The 26,550-nt window shown below is 44.6% G+C and overlaps 1 protein-coding gene across 1 annotated transcript in view; it reads right to left on the bottom strand.

Annotated features, from left to right (window-relative positions):
- The window catches only part of LOC136638640 (ovostatin-like), an 83,248-nt gene that overhangs the window by 55,864 nt on the left and 834 nt on the right, over positions 1-26,550 (bottom strand). The gene's annotated exons all lie outside the window — the stretch shown is intronic.

Raw genomic sequence — 26,550 nt, 5'->3', positions numbered from 1 at the left:
ACAGAACGCTTGTGTGTTAATTTCTGAGTATGCTAGATAATAATTGCTCTTGGATTGTACCTGCTTTACAAAATCTAGCTGAAACTGAAGTGCTATTGTACAGGACAACTCGGTGCCCTTTATTCCTTTCTACAATACTGTTGTGTTCAGCAATTTGGGCCTGTTCATCCTGTTGAAAGTGTGAAGGCACACAAGCCAGGCCTATACAATAATAATGGGTGTGGGTTCACCCCACCAGTAGGGGGAGCAGTCCCTATTCAGTTCCTTGTTGAGCTTGTGGATTGTTCTCTCCTGCTATGAGTAGACTTCTGGGTAGCTTTCCCTGCGCTGTTGTCCTTTGCCTCCATGCCTCTGCAGCCATGACCACTTCCTTCTCTTGCTCTCATTTTGCAATATTGATACAAAATGCTTTATGCAACTCAGCTCTGCTGTGAATGAGCCGCTTTTTCCACAGCTCTGCTTACACACCTTGCAGAACTTAGGAAGCTGCCTTAAAGCCACACACTTATACACTGACTGGCAGCAGCTCTCCCAGGTTTCCCGACAAAATCTAGCCTCTGGGGCTCATATGCAACCTGCTGTAATTGCAGTGCAATTGTATACAACGGTTCTGTACCCTGTTCCTTTCTACAATATTGTCATGTTCTACAATTTGGGGCTGTTCATCCTGTTTCCCAGCCCTACTTGAAAGTGCTATAAACCAGTGTTTCTCAACCAGTGGTACGGGTATCACCAGCAGTACTTGTGGTGCTATCTTGTGGTACTTGCAGGACCCCCTGGACACCTGCCGTCCAGCAGCAAGACCAGGAATGTGACACAAAAAACAGCGGTAGGAGGCTTTGCATACTTTTCCATGCTCAAAAAAGCTCTCCTGTCCACCCTGAGCCTCTTACTGGTGTTTGTTGTATCACATCAGGTCTCCCAACCCAGAAGTCACTGGCAATGATGTCATTGCCAGTGACTTCTGGTGGTACTTCAAATTGGTGGACCATGTGAAGTGGTACGGCAAAGGACAAAACTTGAGAAACACTGGGTGCAATCCTAACCCGCTTTCCAACACCAACTTAAGGGCAATGCACTTCCTAGATAAGGAAACAAACATTCCCTAACTTTGAGGAGGCCTCTGTGAGTGCCTCCCAACTGCAGGATGCAGCACATTTCCTATTAACACAGCTGTACCAATTCTGGAAAGTTGGTTAGGATCTGGGCCACAGCTAATAGACTGAACCTGGGATTTTTGGAACACTCTGCCACTGAGCTATGGCCTCTAGCTCCATGACCTCCAGTCAGAGATATTTTTGACTTTGACCATAAGCAGACTTACTTGCAAGTAATCACCAGTGGAATCAACTTAGTACTCATAGCCAGGACAGGACTTCAAATATTTATTCTTTGCTAAATAAACAGGGCTCTTCACTCACGTTTCCAACATCCTCTTTCCATCCCAAGAGTCTGCTGTTTGCAAAATGTGATTATCTTTTTTACTGGATTTCTTGGGTATTTTTGTACCCAATATTGAAGCTGAAGCTGGGTGCTAGTCTGGTACTGACAGTATTATCATTCATCGCTGCTCTAATAAGCTGTACACTCCTTGGGGTGGAGACTAAATCCCTTCTGCGTAGCAAGGGAGAAAATTCCCAGCTGTCAAATACAGCTGTGAGCACATGCCCAAGTTTCAATTTGCCAGGAGCGCCTCAAACAAATTCACAGCTACTTTGAACAGGGCATTTTGGGCTGTCTGTGCCAAAAATTCTCTCCCCTGCTGGCTGTGCCCTGCTGTCCCTCCTCACATGCTAGCCCAAGAAGTCTTGTTCTGATCATCAAAGGCATCTTCAGCAGCAAACCCATACCTACCTTTAAAGCAACTATACTTCACACACCTGGGTGAGAAGAGCTTGCTTGACTCTCTCTGGCCAACGATGGCTGAAATGAAAGTTGAACTGGGAAGATATTACCAGGCTCCCTGACAGCTGGGTACCCTTGTTGCTGGGTACTCTGGGGCAAAGTAGCCTGAATTGAACCATCCCTGCCTGTCTCCTGATGGCAGATAGGCACTGTCTGTGCTACTGGCACTGAGAATACAGGGGTCAACTGGGTCTGGTGGGCCCTTGACCCAACCCAATCAACTGCTGTCTAAGCTCACTGGCTTCTCACATTGTGAACCATTATATAACATGCCAAGAAACATTTGCTCATTGATATACTTATCAACTCCTAATGACCCATTGCATGCACGCAGTTTCCTCACCAACAAGATTTTGAGCAAGATCACACCTCAATGGGGTTACTTACGGGTCTGCAAGACTTAAGTGAAAGAGGAGGCCCAGAAAGAAAATCCTGGAGCCCATCTCTGCTCTGAGGAGAAAACAATAGAGGGAACTGAGTCCTCTGGCTTTTAAGCTACTCTTGGCAAATTGCTCCTCCTCTTCTTTGGAAACCCAGTGACTGGCTTCAGGAACAAAATTTACATACTGCCATTCACTCCTCATCCGATTGCTTGTGTTGCTGTAACTGTTTTTTTGCAACTGGTTTCAGGAGGTTCCAGTATTGCTGAAGCACTTTCTTTCCTCTCCCAGGAACGTCACACCTATATCTGCATTCTTTGCAGAGCCTTCCGTGAGTCACTCTCAAATTCTGCTCTACAGCTTTCAAAGCAGAGCAGCAGAGGACCCAACAGTCAGAAAGCACAGTGTGCTTGCTTTGCTGGAGGTCAGGAATGACATTGTCCAAAATCTGCAAAGGAGCAGAACATAATTTCTCAGAGGATCCAAAAGTCAGCCATTCCAGATGCTCTGTTACATTTTGATCAACTGTTTTTGTCTGATTGCCATACCTTTTCTGATCTGAATGACCAAGCTCTCTTCATTTTCACAACCCCCTCCCCCCAATGTAACATTTCTATTGCTCACTGCACTGCCTAGTGTCATCCATGGCATCTTGAGACGGAGTGAAGGCACGTATATGCAAACCCACACGTACACACATACCTTCCACGCATTCCTGGACATGAGTAGTCCATATTTATTCATTCATAAATACACCTAAAATTGCTGGGCCTGGCACAAAAAATAGAAATGGCACAGGCCCTGTCAGCAACTGTCCCATCTCAAGAAAAAGAATAGTGCATTAGGAAGGAAAGGCTTTCCTTTCCTAAATGTGAGCTTTCCAGGCTGTAGAAAAGCCATGCAGACGTGGGGAGAACATGCAGACTCCACACAGATGCAGGAACTTTTTTCCCCTCTCAACAACTTTTAACAAAATGAAACGCTGAGTGAGGACTTGCTGTAATTGGGCTTGGTTATTCAGGTATTGTTGTCGCCAAATAGGATCATGTTGTGCCTCCCATGTGTACCTGTATACATTTCACATCAGGATTGTCATGGGATCAGATTCTGCTCCATTCCTGCTGGAGAGCCTCCAAGTTTCTCCCTCTCTCCCCACAAGCTCCCACCCACACATGAATGTGCAAACCCTGCTTCCTTCCCTCCTTTTCAAATTCCTCCTGGCTGGCAGCAGAAAGACGTACCCCCCTGCTATATCACTTCAGCACTTAGAACACGGCTATTATGGTACATCAGGCACAAAGACTCCAGGATAACACTGTGTGCTGGCAGACTACTGTGGCTGTCAGTGCTGATCCTGGTGCACAGCACCATACAGTATTTGCAGAGAGAATTTCACTAACAGGAGTGCTCCCGAAAGCTATAGCACAAAACTAGGAGGTAAAGGGGAAAGGGCTTGGAAGACCATGTGTGGCTGGCAAGGAACTGAATGATTTTTTCCCTAGGAGAGAAAAATGGAACATTATGCCATTGTAATGGTTACATTGTATTTGAAGTGAGCTTTATGAGCCCATGAGAATCATATTTCACAAGCCATAATTCATTCAGACATAATTAATTGTAACCTGAGTATAATATGTCAGCAAAGCTTGTTCCTTCTAGGCAGTGACACATAACCCTCCTGCCAGCAGGCAACAGAAGCAGGGCGCTTCCCAGAGTCTCACGACAAGGCTGAAAATGATTATGCAACTTGTTGTCAGAGCATGTTTCCTTCTCCGTGGGGTGTAACCCAGAGGAGACCTGCAAACGTATAAGGCACCTCTGCCTCCCAGGAACCAACGATGTCTTCTCAGAGGCAGCAGAAGAGATTTTAGGGAGAGGCAAAATCTATAGGTGCGTTCAAAGGTATGCTTTTGCACACATGGGACAGCCCTATACACCCTCCCTTACTTCACAGTAAACTCTTTGGAACATGCATATAAACATGCAAAATAGTCGTGTTTAATACGGGAGGGGCCTTCATATCTGCACGGGATCCGTTCCTGGATCCCTCCCATGGACACAGAAAATTGCTAATAATCTAATCCACAATTATCTTCCCATCTGGGCTCCAAACACTACTGGAACCTTGCTCCGGTCGTGTCCAGAGCCCTTCTGGGTTCACAATGCAGCCCGGAGCTTTTAGAATGTGACTTCTGGTTTTTGGCGAATACCGGAAGTTGCGTTAAAATAGCTGTGGACGACTTTTTGAGCCTCGAAGAAGCTGCAAGCCGGATCTGTGGATAAAGAGACCCCACCTGTAATTGCATTTGGTCTGATTATTTGTATGCATTAGAAGTGCGGCAAGAAAATGAACACAGTACAAAATACATTACTTTTCCCCTTTAAGCAAAGGGGTTTGTGTCTGAGAATATGCAGTATACTCATTTTGTGTTTATCTCACACCTGCACAACTTATGACCCATCAACAGAAGCAAAATATTCACAATAAAAGTTTCATCCTTTGTTACCAACAGCCTTCAGATAGCTTGCGTTTGTAGAAGATTCCCCTCTGTGCTGAAGGACGGATGGCTCCTCTGAGACTGCGTTCATCCAGCTGCTTCTAGCATAGTAAATCACCTGTGCTATATTTGCCACTGAGGATTCTAGTAAGATTTCAGGACACCCTAGAGAAACCCATGCTGCCAAGAGCATGGGGAAGTTTTGGAAAGCAATCGCTGATTTTTCCAAGCAGTAATAATTGGGCTCTGAAATTCCAAATGCATCATCAGATTGTATGGAGCAAGTCAGAGCAAAAAAGTTCAGATAGTATAATTCTAGGCATGTTTACTTGGAAGTAAGTCCCTCTACACTCATGGGGCTTCCTCCCAGGAAAGTGGGAGTAGGACTGAAGCCTAATCAGAAGTGTCACCTGGTGTGTGAGAGCTTATTGTGTCACCCCCATGATGAACCTCCTCCCATGCCAGACTCTACAGAATAAACTACAAATGCAGTGGCATCACTAGGCTTGGTGTCACCTCATTAGCTTTATTTATTTATTTTTTAAATATAGAACAGTACAAGTCACCCAACAAATCAGTGACCAACAAAAAAAAACAACCAGTGGACAATTTGATGACATGCAACAGAATAAGAGTTCTAGTATTAGCTCTGATACATGGAAATGAGAGCTGACTCATACTAACACCTTATTGATTCCCTTCTGTGTCATCACAACACTTTATTGGCTCTCAGAACACCCAGTCTCATTGGTCAGAAAATCCACTTTTTGTTACTTAAGGCTGTTGTGTTTTCTTTTTCTGGTTAATTGGCCATAACCTTTGATAGAATACAGATAACTCAACACAATTTATTTCACTATGCTCTGCATGAAAATATCATTCCAATGATATATAACATGATGGTAGTATTCATAAATACAAATTTTCCAAAAAGTTTGGCCCCTAGTGGTGTCACCCCCCTGAGGGTGTCACCTAGTGCGGTCTGTACCCCATGCACCCCCTAGTGATGCCACTGGCCTTAAGTATCTACAGAACTGTTCATGAAGACATGAACAGAGAAGGAAAGATGTATAAGCAGCCTTCATAGAAATTTGCATTTTAGCACCAGTTGGTGACTGTAGCAATGATTGTATCTCGCACACTCTTTATCCAAAAGTGTACATACACATAAGAAAACTGTGCATGTGTATTGTACACATGAACCACTACAACTGTTGTAGCAATTCATACTATATATGAACAAAAGACATTGGCCCGACCAACTCCAAACTTCATAAGCCACAATTGCCTGAGGAGCACAGAAGTGTTATGGGTTATTTTATTACAAAAGAAACATAAGAACAGCCCCACTGGATCAGGCCATAGGCCCATCTAGTCCAGCTTCCTCTATCTCACAGCGGCCCACCAAAAGCCCCAGGGAGCACACCAGATAACAAGAGACCTCATCCTGGTGCCCTTCCTTGCATCTGGCAATCTGGTAACCAGAGGAAGCCTGACTCTAAAATCAAGAGCTTGCACATACCTACTATGATTTGCAACCCATAACCCGTAATCACCAATCTAGAATTGATTCATTTCAAACCTCAGCAATTCCCAGAAGCCCTCCCCACTTTCCTCAAACTTACCAAAGTGGGGGGGGGGGTTCATAGGGAAGGCTCCTAAGAAGAGCTTTGTCAGGTCTCAGACCCAGGGTGCTGAATATTCACCATAGGGACAATGGGATCAATAGTCCCCATGGCTGGTGTCCCTGGTCACTGCAGTGTACTCAGATTATAACAACCAGAACTCGTTGTCCAACTGCAACTGTTTCCAGGAGCTGCAGCCACTTGAAGGCAATGGGGCCCTCAGGGATATAAGGAGCACCTGAGGCAGGAAGGGTTTGTGGGTAACAGAAGGAGGAAAGCTTGAGGAAGGACAGACTGGATTAATGGACTAAGGAATTGATGGAGAATGGACTTTGGAGACTGCTGGAGACACTGGAGTTTGGTGTGTGGCTGCTGTGCCCAAGACCTGCTGAGGACCAAGGGTCTGCTGGCAGGAGAGAGGACCTCTGCAGGTTGAACAGGCAAGCTACCCTGGAGGTGGGTTTCTGTAGGACTGCAGGGCAGAACCAGTGTCATTATAGAGGAAAGAAGGGGAGCTAATTAGCTAAATGTGGGCATAATTTTCCAGGCAGAGCTTGGATTGGGATTTGGCAGAATTTGGCCCGGAATTGTGGTATCCCACTGATTTTCTGCATTCCACCAGGTTTCTGTTAAGTCCACTATGTCAATGTTTTTCCTTGTTACCAGACATTCCAGTTCTCCCATCTTTGCTAGGAGACTTCAGGCATTTGCATAAAAGCATTTGTACATGAAATGCCCCAGGATGGGCTGCTTATTAGCTCCTTTGTCCCCGCATCCTCTCATTGTGCCAAACCGTCTATCACATCCCATCACACTACCATTCCCTTCTCCTACTCTGCCTTTACCTTGTTGTTCTCTAACCTCCCCATCCTCGTCCCATAGGGATGAGGATTCCCGAACTAGATGCCCCTTAGCTCCTGTCGGCCTTCCCCCAGGGATCAGTTTAAAAGCTGCTCTGCCACCTTTTTAATGTTATGTGCCGGCAGTCTGGTTCCGTTCTGGTTCAAGTGAAGCCTGTCCCTCTTGTACAGGCCCCACTTGTCCCAAAATGTTCCCCAGTGCCTAACAAACCTAACAATGGCTTATGGGCCTCATTCACCAGGTGTCACTAGCAATTAAGGGGAGGTTTTTCTGGTTGGTCATGTAAACATTGGCGCAAGCCAACTTGATAAATCAATGGTCACATTTAACACCAGTTCTCATAACTGAGGCATGCTGATGAGTACTTGGTACGATGGCACCTGTGGTTATTCAAAGTTCTCTTATGCACCCAGAAGTGATAAACACCATTCATTTATTCATTCGATCAGAACCAGCCTTATTGAATCAACCCAAGGACCTCTTAGTCTGGCTTTCTCTTTCCCACAGTGGCCACCCAGGTGCCCCTGGACCCTGACAAACTGCGTATCAGCACATACCCTGTAGTCCGTCCAGCATCTGGTATTCAGAAATGAATTATGCATCATATGAAGAGGTGTTACCTTCTGCCTGTCCTGTACCTGCGGCACTGGGTAATCTTGAGTTCCAGCACTATGAGACAGAGGCTGCCACGCCACACTCTTCACACAATTCCTAATTTCATAGATCTTTCTTGTTTTAATTGTCTTAGGATTCCTTATTACAGCTGCTTACAGTAGTTAAAAGCACTAGTGACATATAACTATGTTCTATATTTGATTACTGAAAAAAGAATCTACAGTCATGTGACAAGCTCACAGAACTGAAAAGGGCTGTGTGGGGGGTCCACTTCTGATTGTAGACAGAAGTCAACTGGAAAATCCCTGCTCCCGCTTTTACTAGCAGGGACACAAGCCACAATTACGGGGTACAAGCCATGATGTGTATGCGCAACCTCCTGATTTTAGAAATGGGCTATGTCAGAATGCCAGATGCAAGGGAGGGCACCAGGATGAGGTCTCTTGTTATCTGGTGTGCTCCCTGGGGCATTTGGTGGGCCACTGTGAGATACAGGAGGCTGGACTAGATGGGCCTATGGCCTGATCCAGTGGGGCTGTTCTTATGTTCTTATGTAATGCTCGTAGGCAGGCAGGCAGGCAAGCACTCCTGCCTCTTTTTGCTAAGCCAAATTCTTTAGTGTTTTCTGTTCTAATTCTGTTTGTATTTCTTATATAGCAGAGTCCCGATTACCTGACCTAAATGGGACAGACAGGTGGTCAAATATTTGAAAATTTCAGATAATGCAGAAATAGGGTGGTGGTGGAAATGAAACCCCTACAATAATGGTGTGGCTAAATGCCCTTAAAGAGTTCAGTGTGACAAACAGCCAAAGTTATTGCTTAAAAAATGAGTGATTGGCTTGTATACTCTCCCAGCTTTGCTTCACTTCCTTGTGGTGATGCCGCTCCAGTGTCTCAACCACATGACATCAGTGGCAATTGCCTCCTCTTGTTGATCAGTGTAAGCCGGGGTTGCCTCAAATGCCCTTGACCTCTTCGCTATGACTTAGGATTGCCTAGTCCCTGTTGGGTCTCAGTGTCATTATCCTCATCGTCTTAGTTGTCATCTCAATTCAGCAGAGCTATGTTGCGGTCAGTCTGTTTTTTCCTCATCTTCCTCTATTCCCTTTTGTATGTCATCATCATTCAGTTTCTGACAGCCTGGAATTTGTTGTACCAAAGGAAGCAGGTTATCACAATTTTCTTGCACCATTTCTTGTGTATTTCGTCCTCTGAAAGCAACTTTCTCTGTGATGTTGCCTTTCTCCGTGATGTTAGTGATTCCGTCTCTTCTCATGATTGTCTGATCCAATCCATCACATGTTTTAAGTTCACTTTTCTCTACTTATCTTGTGCACTCCCTCCATCGTCAATCACCTCACTGAGCATCATTAAAAGCTTATGACAATCTCTAATGCTTCAAGCACCCCTCTGGTCCAGAGGCTGACAGTAAGTGACATTAGGAGGAAGGAAAATTGCTCAGTCTCTGCTGCTCAGCCTGAGTTCATCCTCATCAAGTTGAGATGGTGCATTATCACCATCTTTACCTTTACAAGGATTGCTTTCTTTAGTAGGTTTAGACATTTCAACATTTGTTACACTACTCAGGAGCAGAAGCTAGAGTTTTTGAAAGCAGGGACATGCAGTGTGGATGTAGCAGGTGATGCTGAACCACCCCATCAAAGTCCATGGAAAAGCACTGCAGCTGCCCTGCCTGCTTACACCTGAGGAGGCTCTCTTTACACCTGAGAAAGCTGGTGTAAGGAGAGCCTCCTCAGGTGTAAGCAGGCTGCTGAGGTGCTGTTCCATGAACTATGATGGGGTGGTTCTGCCTCAACTGTCACACTGGCACCACACATCCCTGTTTGAAGGCAACACTTTTACATGAGGTTTGTAGTTCCAGCCTGTCTCATTACAGTGGTAGATATGCTCACCTGATAATCCTTCACTGTCAATAAGTAAATTTTGCTTTAAATTTCAGAATTCGTCTGAACTCACCAATAATTTTTCACCACAGATATTAAGCTCCCTGATCCCATATAATTTTTTCCAGTGATCAAGCCAGCCTATGTGAGCCATGAAATCAGGTTCTGCTTCATTAAGTTCCTTGCGGGAAATCAGAGTGTTTTTCTTGCAGGATCCACCTGTGATAGCCATGCCCTTATCCCTTTGCTGTGTGAACCATGAGAACAAAGCTTCACTCTTTTATCCATCTTCACTTTTCTCCACTATTTATCAGTCTCTAGGTCCTTCATTTAACAGCAGACTTAACAGACTTCTTCCTTTCCTCTTCCAGTCACCAAATATAACTCGCCCTACACCTCCTTCAGATGCAGTTCTTTGCATGGGCTAATCTTTGTCTAGTCTCTTTAAGGAAGTGGTTCCCAAACGTTCTAGCACTGGGACCCACTTATTAAAACAACACTCTGCCGGGACCCACTTAGCTTTAAAAGACTTTAAAAAAAAGTTTCACTTTACCAGGTTCAAACCTTTTAATCCTTTTTTTTTTACAATGGTGAGGGGAGCTGCCTACTGGAGCATTTGTTGAGTTCCATGTTCATCAGATTGGGACCATTCTGGTGGCCTTGCGTTCCCCTTCACTTGGCTTTCGATAGAAGATGCACCATTGCCTATTCGCTCTTAAGCACCCAGGTGTGGCTCAGTTTCGCTTTCCACAGAGCTCAATACATTTTCCATATCGGCCTGGAGGGGTGAGACTTCCTTCTCAAGTATTTTTGGGGGCCTCTGCTTATCGGATCAGGACCATTCTGGTGGCATTGCATTCCTCTTGGCCTGCTCTTCAAACTGGACTGAGGCACGGTTGCCTGCTCATGAGTAAATGCATACGTAAGGCTCAGTTTCCCTTTCCATAGGTCTAAACACATTGTCCTTGTCAGCTATCAGCTCGTCAGTTTCCGTTTCATGACCTACCACCAATCAGGTGGCAACCCACTGGTGGGTCCTGACCCACAGTTTGGAAAACACTGCTTTAAGGCTTCAAGTTTTTGTCCAATTGGAACAACCGCTTTCTCTTTTTACTTGCCATATTCCTCAAACAGTATCGTTGCTGTATATTAAAGAGAATGAAGTAACGAAGCTACATCCATGGCGGTATGTGACATGTGATGCAGTGGGAGTGGCCAAAAGCATTCATGCATGCCACTGACACTGACAACAGCACATCAGATCAAGTGGAATGTCAGATCTGTCGGACGATCAGGACTCTTGCTTTGGCAATAGATTCTAAAAGGCAATGTGTCATTCCTGTATTAAACTTGTTGTAATTAGTCATACTGTATTTTGTTGCTCAGTAAAATTTGTGGAAAAGCTTTACCGCATAGAATGTTTACTACCTGCAAAGGCTAGTCTGAACCTAACAGATATGCAGTGGCCTGGAACCTGGATATGGGTTCACTGTAATTGCACTCCACCAAGCATTTTTTTTTTTTTTTGCATTATTTGTCTGGTTTTGTCAGCACTGTGAGTGAAATGCCAGATTCAGACAGGTGCAACAGGCCTGCCTCCTTTGCCTTAGAAAATTCTGGCACATGAATTGTTGATTGCTCAGGGCATGTGATGTGTTTCTTTTCCCAAGTGGAAAGAAATCTCCCACGAAGAACCTTTGGGTCTCTGGGCATGTCTCTGGGCATGTCTTTGGGTCTCTGGGATTTTAGAAATGCGCTATGCCAGATGCAAGGGTGGGCACCAGGACGTAGGTGGTTTTGTGTGCTCCCTGGGGCATTTGGTGGCCTGCTGTGAGATACAGGAAACTGGACTAGATGGGCCTATGGCCTGATCCAGTGGGGCTGTTCTTATGTTCTTAACTACAATTCCCAGGAAGCCTTGCAGGTCTCTTGTTATCTGGTGTGCTCCCTGGGGCATTTGGTGGCCTGCTGTGAGATACAGGAAACTGGACTAGATGGGCCTATGGCCTGATCCAGTGGGGCTGTTCTTATGTTCTTAACTACAATTCCCAGGAAGCCTTGCAGGTCTCTTGTTATCTGGTGTGCTCTCTGGGGCATTTGGTGGGCCGCTGTGAGATACAGGAAGCTGGACTAGATGGGCCTATGGCCTGATCCAGTGGGGCTGTTCTTATGTTCTTATGTCTAGAAGTGAGTGCTTCTTTTCCTGGCCGGAGATCAGTCACGTGTGTTGAGGCACCTGATGCCTTGCACCTCACCCTTACCCCCTGCCTGCTTATGGTAGCAGGATAAGCCCACAGGAGCTGCCCTGCCTGAGAGGCTCTCCTTTGGACTGGTTGGTTCACCTGCATAGTGGCTGGGAGTCCAAAGTGCTCACATGTTCTTATTTCAGTGAATGTAGCATGCAAAGTGATGCCAGCCACCGCTGCAATTATTTTGTTAAGAGCAGAGTTTCCTGTGATGACACTGTAACCCAATTACAGGGAACAGAGCACACAGTCTTCACAGCGTGCACCCACCACCACAGACGTACATTTTGAAAACAGAACTGAACAATGCCAACAGTATATATCAACAGCAAAGACACAATATTTTGTGTACTGCTGTTGTAGACAGTGTGGTGCCACTGTCAATGGTGCACTGTTGTAAGTGTGAGGGGATTGCCAGTGGAAGCAGATGGCAGCTCCCAGCTTGTGCCAATAGCTCACTGGAGCCAAACCGGAGGACATCAGGCTATATGCTGTGGAGTGGTGGAGGATAGGACTATGAAATCATAATATAGGAGTCTTCTAAGCCCACCTTCTCTTTACAACCTTGAACCTATTCTCCAGGGATGGGAACATGAGTCGGGTGACTCGAACTTGAGTCGTGAAATGGACAGTTTTCACTGATTTGTGGACTTGTGAGTTGCATGTGTGGAAGACTCAGAAAAACCCTCGAGTCAGGGCCCCCAATTCATGACTCGCATTCCACTCCAACAACTCGAGTCGCACGCCAACAGACACAAGTTGTGCCGCCCCCCTCTCGCATGAAAAACTTCTTGTGTTCATCCAGGAAGCCGTTTTTTGCATGCACGAGCTCCAGCACCAGCAGTTAGCAGGCTATGCTATGTTCTGAGAAGGGCTGGGGGAGTGGAGCAAAAGGGTTAACTTTTTTTTTTGTTTGCACTCCAAAAAATTGGCTGGGTTTTGTGATGCAGCACCTGCTGCAGTTTCTGCAAGAAGTATCCATTTTACCTGGATTTTGCACAGAACCCAGACAGCAAGGCAGCTCTGCTGGTCTTCTGCTCTATCCATTGACTGAAGAATGCATCTCCACGGCATCCACTGGCCGAAGCACCCATCTCCGGGGGAGGGGGAAAAGAACAGCTGAGTCTCCCCATAAGGTGGGGACAAATGTGGGGGAATGACTTATATCACCTGCACTTTTGTCCAAACCTCTCTTAGCAGATTTTCCCTGTCATCTTCCTGTTGGTTTTTCAGCAGCATTTTCTGTTGCAGAAGGGGTGGGCGCATTCCGCACTGCTGCCTGACAGGTGGGATGGAGGTGGGGACAGTAGGGTAATGTTTCAAGAGAACAGCGAGACATGCCTACAGCCTGATGCAGCCCATTTTCCCTCTTTGAAGTCGCAATGGGCTTTTCCTTGCTAGTGCTGACCCTGCCCGGTGCCCACCCACCTGGCCAAGCTGGGATGCACCCTTGGTCCCTGCCATGCCCATGAAGTGAAGGGGGGGGGGTTTCCTTTGTTGCGGCTGGAGTGGGATCACACTGGGGAAGGGAAGGGAAGGGGTTGGTGTGTTCCACACTGCTGTCAGATATTGGAGTAGACAGGACAGCAGGGGAGATTTGACAGGGAATGCTGACACACACACACACACACACACACACACACACACACAGCCCAGCAGCAGCCCCTTTTCCCTCTGTGGAGCAATGGCAGGCTTTTTAAAGGAGGTGACTTGACTCGAGTCCTTTCAAGTCGCAGAAGGGTGACTTGGCGACTTGGAAAGTGCCCCCATTGTGAGTCTCTTTTGAGTTCAGTCACAGGGCAGCGGTGACTCATAATTTGAGTCTCGCTGTGCTGAACTTTCTCACCCCTGCTATTCTCTTTCCAGTACATAAGAAGAGTGCTGCTGGATCAGGCCAGAGGCATGCCTCTTCTAACATCCTGTCTCCCACAGTAGCCAAGCAGACTCCTCTGGGAATCTCACAAGCAGGACATGTAGGCCGGGCTGGTTCAAAAATCTCTCGGTACCTGAGGCAGTATGCCATGCATTCCCTTTCCTTACCTAGTGATGTGATTTCAAAGACACTGTAATACACCATTCTCCTCTCCTCCACAGTTTCTCTTCCACTCACTCCCCCTTGTATGTATCAACTCCTCCACCAGCTTCTTGTGGAGCCACTCTGGTTTGTTTTAGTACCCACCCTTCCCGATCAGGTTCAATTAAGATTGCACCTTCAGGACCTCCCTTTTAAGAAACTCCCATCCATCCTGAGCCCCCTTCTCTATCTATGGAATTTTGACTATTCCCTCATCTTTCCAAAGTCCCCTTTCCTACAGTTTAGGTACAAGTTCAGGTATAACTCCACTTGGTTTTCCTCCATCTCTGTATCATGAATCCCAGGAGGATGTGGTCACTTGCTCCTAAGGTTCCCTTGGTCTTCACCTCATTGACTTGTTATTCCCCATTGGTAAGGATAAGGTCTAAGAACCCCTGGGTTCTGCCTTATACTTTCTGGAGTATAAAACTGTCAGTGAGGCACATCAAGAGACACTCCCAGTCCTGGAAGAGTATGTTTCCCAACAGATTATTGGGTAGCAGAATTCTCCCATTTATTATCTCACAATCATTTCCATTCTCCTTTAGTTTTGCCCAAATTCATCCAGCCTCTCCATTTCACCTTCATGGATTTTTTCTTCTGATTTTCCTAACATATAGCACTACTCCCCTCCTGTTTTGTTTGCCCATCTTGTATAAGCTTAAGAGAATCACCACATTGATGGAAAATGAAGTTAAGGAGTGGGTAAACACTGGTAAGGATCTAGATGTCACAAGAACCCTGACACTGATGTTGGAGAAATGGTTGACCATTCAGAGATGAGCACTGCAGATGAACAGATTCAAGGAAGAAGGCACCGTTAGGTCACCAGCATCTGTTGGGCTACTGCTCCCAGGGTCTGAAAGCTTTGGTGATGCGTGTTGAGGTGAAGCCTTCGTACTTTGCTCAGGAAATCATGTGGAAAAAGTTGCTCCTTCTCCGCAGACATTTCATTCAGGAATTTGAATAGCAGACTGGCAGACATCCTCAAGATGTTTCAGAATGCATCTGCAGCTTGAGCTGCCGAACCAGCTCCATTAACTTTAACTGCAGAACATATTTATATTAATCACCTTGATGCAATAGATATGCACGACTTTTCATTGCTACATACAATAATAAAATGTGTTGAAAGGTTTGATGTGCCACGTTAATGTTTTTGCGCATAGTAAAAAAATTCACTGATTGTAAGTATGAAGCCCTGTTAGCCAGCTCATTTGATTAGCTGGCAACCCCCATTCCCCATAAGTGTAACCTGCAGGTTCTAATTTAGTTGAGTCTTCTCTGGCTGAAACCGGTTAATGTAACAAGCCACAGAGCAGAAGCCACACTGTCGCCTAGGTGGCCGCACCAAGATGACACTGAAAAGAACTTGAGAAGCAGGAAGGAAGTGGAACTAAGGTGCTGTCAGATCTCTGATTCAGCTCACAGTCCTGCAGAAACAAAGGAGTCTTGGAAGTCTGAGGTTATGCACTTTGAGTCAGTAAATCACACAGCATTTATTATGCAACATCCCCTCTAAGCCAGGTGATGAGCGGCGAGATATTTCTATGATTCCATTTTTTGTTGCATCCTATTACCTGTGAGAAGGTAGACCATCCTTCCCTAGCCCACTGTGACCAGTGTGCCAAGTACATTGAAGCCACTCATATTTGACCTATCTGTGAGTATTCTGGAGATTTCCGCAGGGGCCTTTGAAGCTGCTGCTCATTGGTTAGATTGGATCAGGTCCAGTGGCTTTCACTTGAGGAGGCAGAGAAAGAAGTTGCTTGGAAGCTCTAGACATGCACAATACTGTACCTGCTTGATCTTTGGGGTGTCCTGGCCTATAGATAACAATTGTTATTCACTCCTGTTGTCTAGATGCTTTTGACCTGAAAAGAGACACTGATTCTCCCACTCTCCAAAAAGCCACAATAGGATTGTTTTGATAGGGAGAATTACAGGCAGTCTCAGTTGTCCAATTTGGGGGCAGGCAGTGGTGGAGCAGCTCCAGGCAGTCTTTTTGAATGAGACTGATTATCTTGCCCATCTTGCTGCTTTAGAGGCCCTGGTCTCTGATCTGTATCTAGAGAGGGACACTCAAAGTGTGGCTCTGCTGATTCTTTTTAACCTTTCAGTTACATTTGATAGTCTTGATCATCCAATTGATGGGGGAAGCTGGGAATGTGTTTTGTGGTGTCTGCATACCTGCCTTTCTGATCAAACTTAAGAATAATAATAATAATAATACAGGTATTTATATACCTCCTTTCTAGGTCCTCAGATTTCTCCTCAGACTTTATTCAAGGCGGTTTACATAGGCAGGCTATTTAAATCCCCGTAGGGATTTTTACAGTTGAAAGAAGGCTCTATCTTTCAAGAGCCACAATTCAGATATTTTGTTCCGATCTGGCCACCATCCTCCCACGCTCAGAGCAGATGGAATAACTTGGCTCAGCTTGTCAGCTGCTTCAAGGCTGCACGGTGCCGATGGTCTCGAACTGGCGAACTGCGGATGTTATCTTCAGGCAAATGGAGGCTCTACCCTCTAGACTAGACCTCCTGCCCAGCACTACTAATAGAAAGCAGCACTATTTGCTGGGGTACTGGTTGCTCTTTTTCACAGTGCTTTTTGTCCTCGGTTTGCAGCTGCTGGGGAGGACCATCAAGTTATTGGGAGTGCACCAATAGAGCCCCTGTAAAGTGGTGCTTCTCTTCCGTATGGCAGTGGGAGAGCCACTGTTCCTGTTCATCCCTGCACAGCATCTGTTCCAGTGGCTCTTCACTGAACATAAGAACAGCCCCACTGGATCAGGCCATAGGCCCATCTAGTCCAGCTTCCTGTATCTCACAGCGGCCCACCAAATGCCCCAGGGAGCACACCTGATAACAAGAGACCTCATCCTGGTGGAGACTGCTATCCCTTTGTGCAATTTTGTTGTTTGTTTGAGGTACTGTCCTTCCAGAACAGGGAACTATATTTTCAAAACAGCCAATCCTAACTATTCATGACAGTGGAACACAGTTCTGCTGTCCTAAACGGCCATTCAGCGGCCAGCTGCTGGTACTGGCTACCTGTGAGAGTGTGGGTAAGCTGGTATGGGGTGGGCAATGGGAGGAATGTGGCAGGGAGGGTGTTGATTGAGGGAATTTCTGGGTGTAGAGGGCAGGAGGAAGAATGGGAAAGGGAGATGTTGGATGTTGGATCCTGGCAGCAGTGACTTCCATCAGGATCCTATCCCCATTTCCTCTCCTCTTTCCTCAGTCTTATGCCAGTGAAATAGCTAGTGTAGATCCAAGGACACCCCTTGGGAAGTGGAGGATTACCCCAAGGAATCAGAACTAAAGAACATTCCCCTACTTTGGGGAGACTTCCATGACTGCCCTGCCCCACTCCACAGGATGCAGTGTACACCCCATTGGCACAGCTGCATCAGCACTGGGGGAATTACTTAGATTTGGGTCCTCTGTCATGCAAACCACTTTGTGAACTTTTTGTTGAAAAGTAGTATATAAATATTCTTAATAGTAGTCATCATCATCATCATATAGGGTTGATAGCCAATGCTATTTTTGTTTGTTTGTTTATCTGTTCAAGTGTAGCAACTGTAGAATGGCTATTCTTAATTAACATTTCTATTATGCTAATTTACAGTAATTATAATAATATCAATTTACATTAACCTCAATAATACTAATTTATATTAACACTATTCTTAATGTTTCTAATATTATTTCTACTAATCCGGAATGGTTGTTCAATCTGCTTTGACTGCACCTAACAATAGTACTGTCCAGCGCACATATTACCATTTTATCTACAAGGATATAATGGAAAGTTTTCCAAATGCTTTGTTGAAATGTAGGTACACTATTTCCATGGCTTTCCCTCAGTCTCCCAGGCCAGTCACTCTGTCAAAGATAATGAGATTCATCTGTTGCAGGCTGTTCTTGACAAACCCATGCTGGCTCCTAGTAATCATCCCATCACAGACACACTGCTTTGTAATCTATTCCATTACTAATCATTGACACCAGGCTGACTTGCCTGTAGCTTCCTGGATCTTCCTTTTCCTCCTTTTTAAAGAAAGGGACTACATTTGCTTGTCGCCATTTTCCAGGACCTCACCCATTCACTCTCCACAAGTTCTCAGAGTTGGTTTCTTGTGTCAAGTTAATAATCAGTTAATAACTGATAATCAATTATTGATCATCAATAATCAATTTGGTTGATGATTTGAATGAAGGAGAATAAATTGAATTGAGGCAAGACAGGAACGTAGGGGATCATGTGAGCTCAAGGTGCAAATCTACCTAGATGGAGTCACGCTCCCTCTCAACGATCAGGTTTACAGCATGGGTGTGGCCATGGCAGTAGAAACCAGTTCTATATTTTGTAATCCGTAGAGAATAAGCCAGTTTTGATCACTGTACTCCTTTCTGGCTCAGATTTTCCCATTGTCACCCATTGAGTTCCCATTTTGGAAGGCCATTATGGGATCGGTGACCTCTCATTTTGATTACTGTTGCATGCTGTGGAGCTGCCCTTCAGGGCACTTTGGAGTTGCTCTTGGTGCAGATGTCTTCAGTTCACCTTTTAGAGGGAGCATATGCTGCAGGGAGCATAACACTTGCTTAAAGTACTACCTTTACCCCAATGCTGCTTGTGCCCAGGGAGGGGAGAACCGGACACAAGGCGAGGCAGGAGGTCTGGAGCCAGTTGTTGACTAGGGCACTGGAGGGGCGGTGTGTCTGTTTGGGCTGCTTCTCCCACACAGCAACTCAGTCTGCTTTGGGGAGTCAAGATAGCAGCATCAACAGTGTAGAGAAGGACAGTGGTGCCAGAGGGCAGAGAGGAGCTGAGCCACATGGAGTGGGGGAGGCAGCAGGCAATGTCAGGGGGCAGGAGCCTGTGTTTCTGAGAGATCAGGGGAGGGGTTGAAACATGGGAAGAAGCTGGGCAAGCAGAGAGGCAAACCGCACCTTGTGGTTCATAGGGGAACCAGCATCTGGGAAGGGAGGCGAGAAGCCCCTAAGATAGATTTGTCTGGATAGAATGGGAGCATTCAGTGGTTTTGGAAAACAGCCAAATATCTGGGGTTGGGAGAGGCCTGTCAGGATGGGCATGTCAGGGTCCAGTAGAACCAGTACTGGGTGGAGCAAAGCCAAGAAGCTTTTCTTTTGTTTTGATTTATTCTTTTTTCACCCAGAGCAGCAAGTCCTGTTTTCACCATCCCCACCACCGCCTGTATTTCAGTTGCTTGCCATTTGTTGTGGGTGAATTGTTGGGGTTGCTACATGGCCATTATGCCTAATGAAGTGTGTGTGTGTGGGGGGGAGAAAGGTGGCTATAACCTCCATTAAGTGCCCCTTCTCCAATCATCCTCCTCAGGTGAAAAGCAGGGTGCAAGAATGATTCGTGCCCCAAGATTGCTGTTTTCTTTCTCATATTTGAGCGCACCTGAAAACTTCACTAGGATGTCGGTCACTAGTACTACAAAACAACAACAACAATAACCACAACAACAATCCCCCCCACCCTGACCCACCTTTCCTTTCAGGTCTGGCCAAGTGCCCAAATTTGCCCCCCTTTTTTGTTTGTTTGTGTGGCACATGTAGGTGTGCATGTGATGCTACCTCCTCCTTCTTCTCCACTGCCTGCTGTGGATTCAGAGCTGACCAGGCAGGGAGTACCTCAGGAGTTCCAGTCTCTCAGGATCCTCCTTGTCTGGCCAGTCAAGGTGCAAAGGGGGAAGAGGCAAAAGGAGGTGGCAGCCTTCTTCCCAGGAAAAACCCCACCTCTTTCTCCAGCTCTGCTGCTGCATTGTTCATTGGAGCTGCTGGAGGAGCAGGCTCCTCTCATTGCCCTACACAGGGAAAGTGAACGAGAAGACGATGGGGCATCAGCCCATTCAAAGAGGCAGTTGGCCCTTCAAGCCCTTCATGGGTAGGCTGCCCCTGTTTCTTTCCATACACCTAATTATCTGCTGCATCTAAAGAACGACATCTAGTGGCTAGTAACTGCAGCACAAGACTTTCACATCAGGCTGCCTTTCAAAGTCCAGCGCTTAACAGCACAATCTGCTGCATGTCTACTCAGGAGTAAATCCCATTCAGTTCAACTAATCCTGTATATAGGATTGCAGCCAAAGTTTCTCAAATTTTTAGAAGTGTTTAGCTGATCAACGATAAAAGTTGAACATACAGTTTGTAAGAACTGCAAATTATTTCACACGGGTCTGTCTGCAAAGACAATGGTTTCTAAGAACTCAGGAAAGAGGAAGCACAACCTACAAGAAAAGGAATATAAATCAGTGTAATGAATACCACAATAAGGCACTGACTTTAATGGCATTCCCTTAAGAAAACAGAGAAACCAGGACTTAAGAAACCTGTTAAATATAGAGCACCTGACCAGAGACAGTCACCAAGCACATAAGGAAATATACAATAAGTAGCACTGATTGCAGGTCTGGGAGATTAGAAAATCCAATCAGGATCAAATCTGTAACTTTCTCTTCATTGAAGAATGGAAATGAATCATTAAGATTTCGAAAAGAGAACATAAAAACATAAGAACAGCCCCACTGGATCAGGCCATAGGCCCATCTAGTCCAGTTTCCTGTATCTAACAGTGGCCCACCAAATGCCCCAGGGAGCACACCAGATAACAAGAGACCTCATCCTGGTGCCTTCCCTTGCATCTGGCATTCTGACATAGCTCATTTCTAAAATCAGGAGGTTGCACATACACATCACGGCTTGTAACCCATAATGGATTTTTCCTCCAGAAACTTGTCCAATCCCCTTTTAAAGGCATCCAGGCCAGACGCCGTCACCACATCCTGTGGCAAGGAGTTCCACAGACCAACCACACGCTGAGTAAAGAAATAATGGCAGTGTGGAATGGTAGTGTGGCCACATAATTGATCTAAACACATTAAAATAATGCTGCTTACATCAGGAAATTTTTAGGATGTCTAAATACACAAGGCATCCTAGATGAGTGACACAGGTTGGTCAGCACATAAGCCATACGCCTATCTATCTAAAATCTTAAAACCAGAGTTTAAAACCACATAGAAACAGAATTTGGCTATATCCACAACACGCTCTTTGCAAAGACTACTGAACAGTAATTTCAGTCTTAAAGAGTCCGAAAACATCGGAAAATTTATGTATCAATTTCTTTAAGAATCGATCTCTCCCTGCTGTACATCGGCAAAAGATATGCACTGGGGTGTCTAATTCAGTTAAGGGACAATCACAGTAACACTGCTCGGGAGGGATCCTTTGAAATCGACTCTTCATTTGTGCCGTTGGTAAAGCATTGCATTGTGCAATCATATAAGCATGCCTCAACTTGGGAACCGTCAGTATATAAAAATAAATGGATAAAGAAATTTAGTGGGAAATTTAATTCCGAAATAAGAAGAGGAGCATTTACGCTTAGCCTCCCTCAGAAGGCAATCCCAATCTTGAATTAATAGTTTTTCAACAGGCAGCGAATGGCTTCTTCCACTGAATTTTTCTAGTGACTATAGGCCCAGCTCATGCATTTTCATATTAATGTTGTTATTCCATTTTACCCAGCAGCGTTCTTGTGCTGCTAGTTTTGTGAAAATAGGAAGATTTTCAGCAATTGTATTTAAATCCAATAATAGCTTTCCAAATCAAGGCTGAAATCTTTGGAAGTCCCAATTCCAACCGTATAACTTCAGAGGCTATACATGGGGGTAGGGCTAAAAGCTTCTGAGAAAAGACTTGCTGTTCTCAGAAAAGACTTCTGAGAAACAGCTCAAGCTGTTCTATTGGTCCCAAAAACCAGATCGGTGAGCCATATAACATACGTGGCAATACCATTGCTTTATATGCCTTTAGGAGTGCAGGCACGTACTGTCCTCCTTTTGATGTAAAAAATTTTTCTCAATGCTAGTAGTGTCAATTCAATTTTCCCTTTAAGATACTGTATATGTTTGGACCGTGCAAGGTTAGATTGGAACTCTACTCCAAGATAGCAAAATTCATTAAGCAGCTGCAACTTATACAGGCCAATTTTCCATCTTTCATTGGTCCTTCTTATTGATTTTGTAAAAACCATTATTTTAGATTTATCCTCATTTATTTCTAATAGTTCTTCACTACACTAAGCAATAAATGCTTTAATGGCATGTTTAAGACCAATCTGAGTTCTGGACAATAGAACAATTCTGGACAATTATACATCAGTGTATAATGAGGCAGGAACTGGTTTGTTATCTAAGCATGGTGCATGTATATCTAAATCAAGTAATTTAGGAACAAAGTCATTGAGATAGAGATTAAATAAATGCAACGCAAGAACATATCCCTGCCTAACCCCTCTTTCAACAGATATGGGACGAGAAATAGCTCCATCTTTGTTTAGTTAAACAAATAAAGAGTTTCCAGTATATAAATTCATTATTAATTTTAACAATCTTTTAGGCATAGATGTAGAATTCAATTTATTCCAGAGTCTTGCGTGAGACACTGAGTCAAAGGCAGCTCTTAGATCTATAAATGCTGCATATAAGGTGCCAGGAACATTTAATGCATATTTACTTATCAATGATGCCAAAGTAAAGCAATGATCGATACAAGAGTAGCCTTTCCTGAAGCCTGTTTGCTCGTCTCCTAGTATCTTCTCCTGTTCTATCCAATCAAGCAGTTTCTCTTGCAATAGATGCATACATCTTGCCAATCTTAACAGTGATTGGCAAGATGTATGCATCTATTGCAAGAGAAAAGGCTGATTTGTTGATAATTACTTGGGTCTGTCCTGTCCCCTTTCTTATATATGGGCGCTACTAAGGATACTTTCCAAGCACTTGGGATAATTCCGTCCTTATTAATCAGTATCTGTGCCCACCAGATCGGGTCTATCTTAAAAATATTGCATCTATCCCAGGAGATTTAAGCCTATTGATCAGCGTTATGACTTCCTTGCAAGTAACAGGTTCCCATTCAGTAAACTGTGCAAGATGGATCTCAGAGTTCAGATCTGGTTCATGTTCATGCTTCTTGTAATAATTTTTAAAATGTTTTTCCCAATTTACCACATTCTTATACTTGGTCTACTGATTATCTATATCTCTTTGTTTATTTTTAGCTTATCTTAATCAGTTAATTTTATCAACAATTCTAATAATTTTAATAATTTTACATTCATTACTACCAATTTTATTAATACTTTTATTTAATGAATCATTGATAACTTCTAATAACCCATAGTTAGCTATTGGTCGAAGCATTAACTAAACTCCCACCCTCTGATTACCTCCAATTTGAGTTCTACGTAGTTTTTTTGGGGGGGGGGGTCGGGGACTCAGCTGGCGTCCAGGGTCAGGTGTCTCCACTCTTCCCCTCCAGCTTCAAAACACGAAAGGTAAACATGATGAATAAAGACTTAACACCTAACAGGGGACAGAAAAGATTGCGGATGAGCCCCCACGCAAAATGCCTGGAGAGTTCTGATGAGAAATCCTTGAGAAAAGAGAAGAAACAGAAGCAGTTGGGAATTGAAAGTTTCTTCTCTCCCTCCCCCTCTCTGGAATCTGCATATGCTGTGAGTACCAGCAACAATTCTAAGGCTCTGGTGTCAGAACTTGCACAATCTAAAGATGTTTTAGTAACTCAAATGACAGAAGGCAATAAATCCACAGCTGAGTGGAAGGGGAAAGCTAACAAGCCCAGCACTTCTCGGAGAAATAGTGCAACTAGCAGTAGAACCTTATCCCAAACAACTACTGACTTCACCAACTGGGAGAAGCATGTTTTATATCTGCAGAAACCTTAATATTGATATTGGGGCGCTTAAATAGAATGGAAGGGTAAATGGAAATCCTGACCCAGAGGTTGAGTCAACCTGGTCGGAGTGTGGACAGGCTTCAACCTTTGGCAAACAACAACAAGGACATCATAAAATTATCTCCCTTCCTGGATGAAACAGTAAAACCAAGAAGCGCAAATTGTACAAAGCATGTAGAGCAGAGGAATGTATACAGAATATTGCAAAGTCACCAGATTTTAATTTGTCTTCCTAGAAGGGATGCTCACCTTTGGAGAAGTAAGGACAAAATTCTTAACTCTCTTGCAGAGCTTTTAAATTGCAGAATAGCTTCAGCAGAACTGAATTACTTCTTACCTGCTCAGCAGGACTATAAAAGGCTGTTTCTAGACTTTAGGTCCAGAACTGTGCCATCTCAGATTTTTCGATTTATATGGCGAGTCAGAAGAATGAATATCTTTCCACAGCGTGTATTTAAAGAGTTGGGTCCTAGAAAATTAATGAATGCTAAATGACCATATCGTAGTCACTTTTGGAACCCAGATTTGACAAAACACATGCAATTCAGTAAGCCATAAGAAAATAGGAACCCAGAATATTAAGAAGGTAGATGAACCAATTCCTGGGAAAGCGGAGCTGATGGATCTGAAAGCCAAACTGGGGAAACTTTTTGAGCAGAACAGACAGAATTACTGTAGTGTGGAAAATGCTATACTGGAGCCTGAAATGACAAGTGATATGATAGACTTGGACATTTCTATAGGATGGTGCTCACCCTTAAAAAAAGCAACTTTTCCAATTTGGAAAACATGGTTACAATCTCAAAATCAGGTACAGAAAATGCAAACAAGGAGGAAATGTTGGGAAAGGCCACTTTGTCCTCCCCATTTAAAAGTGGGGCTACAGATCCACCAGTTAAATTGGCCAGGGATGCTGCTGGCCATGGACCCACATTTTGAGAGTGTATCAGCTATTCTTGTTACAAATGTGCTGTCTTCAATACACAGCTCACAAAGTAGCACTGTGGATGGAGGGGGCAGAAGGTCTGAGATGGTGGAAAATTTTGAGCAGATTGAGGATCCTCTAGTAGAAACTCTCTTGACCGCAGAATTCTCAAATCCAAATTTGGTAGATTTAAAGGGAAGGACACATGTAGAGCCAGAGGATACATGTTGTTGGCAACCTTCAGTCTCAAAAGACTATGGTATCGCGCTCTGAAAGGTGGTTCTGGAACAGTATCTAGTGTGGCTGAAAAGGCCAATTCGGGAGTGACAATCCCTTCCACACCGGGAGCAAGTGCAGTCTGTCCCTGGTCTGTCTCCCTGGCTATGGGCCTTCCTTCTTTGCCTCTTTGCCTCAGACTGTTGGCCAAGTGTCTCTTCAAACTGGGAAAGGCCATGCTGCACAGCCTGCCTCCAAGCGGGCCGCTCAGAGGCCAGGGTTTCCCACTTGTTGAGGTCCACTCCTAAGGCCTTCAGATCCCTCTTCCAGATGTCCTTGTATCGCAGCTGTGGTCTACCTGTAGGGCGCTTTCCTTGCGCGAGTTCTCCATAGAGGAGATCCTTTGGGATCCGGCCATCATCCATTCTCACGACATGACCGAGCCAACGCAGGCGTCTCTGTTTCAGCAGTGCATACATGCTAGGGATTCCACAGAATTGACATCAACACAGACTCCCCAGCCTTGTATACTGATTCTTGCAGAAGGCCTTTGTAATTTTGAAAGCAGCCAGTCCTGCGTCGGGTTGGGTGAGGCTCTGGGAGTAGGTAACAATGTGGATAACGTGAACAACGGCACTGGTGACATTCCTGAGCCTGTAGAGAGTAACATAGTGTTAAACAGCAATGCCTTTTCTTCAGATCCTTGCCCAGGAGAAGTGCACAGAGCTGGGCTTTCTCCATCTATTGACTTGGATGCAGTAAATGTCAGAAACGCTGATGTCACAAGGATGATTTTAGACATTTACCAACCTGTCAGCTTGTTGTTACTGCCAAAAGTAGGAAGAGACTGATACACTTCCGGGGTGTGCGGGGGATGTGCTGTTTGAATCAGCATGTCTATAATTTGCTGTATTTCATGTTTTAAAATCCAAGGGTATCCATATCCACAGATAAACAAGGAAGCAATTACTGAATGCATAGCTTGATTTTAATACTTACATATTTAGAATATCAAATCCTGCCATTGCGTGCAGTTTCTTTTCCTTAAGGTATAGTTTTCCTTAGCAATGGGTGTTTTCCTAATAGAGAGGAAGAATCATCTCAAAAGAACCAACAAGACCAAGAGAAAAAGAAAAGAGAGGCAGAACACAAGAGGATGAGAAGCAAAGCGTGTTGGTTGGAGACTGCAAATGCTCCCTTGAATGAAGCGTTTAAAAGAAATCATTCCTTGATTAAGGACATTATACAATTATGTATTCACACCCTGTGAGTAAAAAAAAAAAATCTCAAGTGCATAATTTAAAATGGTGACTCAATACCAAAGGGAGTAGCATAGCAAATAAATTCCTAGGGATTACTGAAACACCAGAAAAAATAAGCTACGACTTTGTTCCCAACTTTGTTTCACAATCTGGTAAAAAAAAAAAAAAAACTATTTTGAAGGCTCTTTGCTTCTATTCAGTGAGTTAAGCATATACTTAAAACAGTC

Source organism: Tiliqua scincoides, chromosome 2 (genome assembly GCF_035046505.1).
Source record: "Tiliqua scincoides isolate rTilSci1 chromosome 2, rTilSci1.hap2, whole genome shotgun sequence".
NCBI lineage: Eukaryota > Metazoa > Chordata > Lepidosauria > Squamata > Scincidae > Tiliqua > Tiliqua scincoides.
The sequence above is the reverse complement of the archived record's forward strand: the minus strand, read 5'-3'. Positions and strand labels throughout refer to the sequence as shown.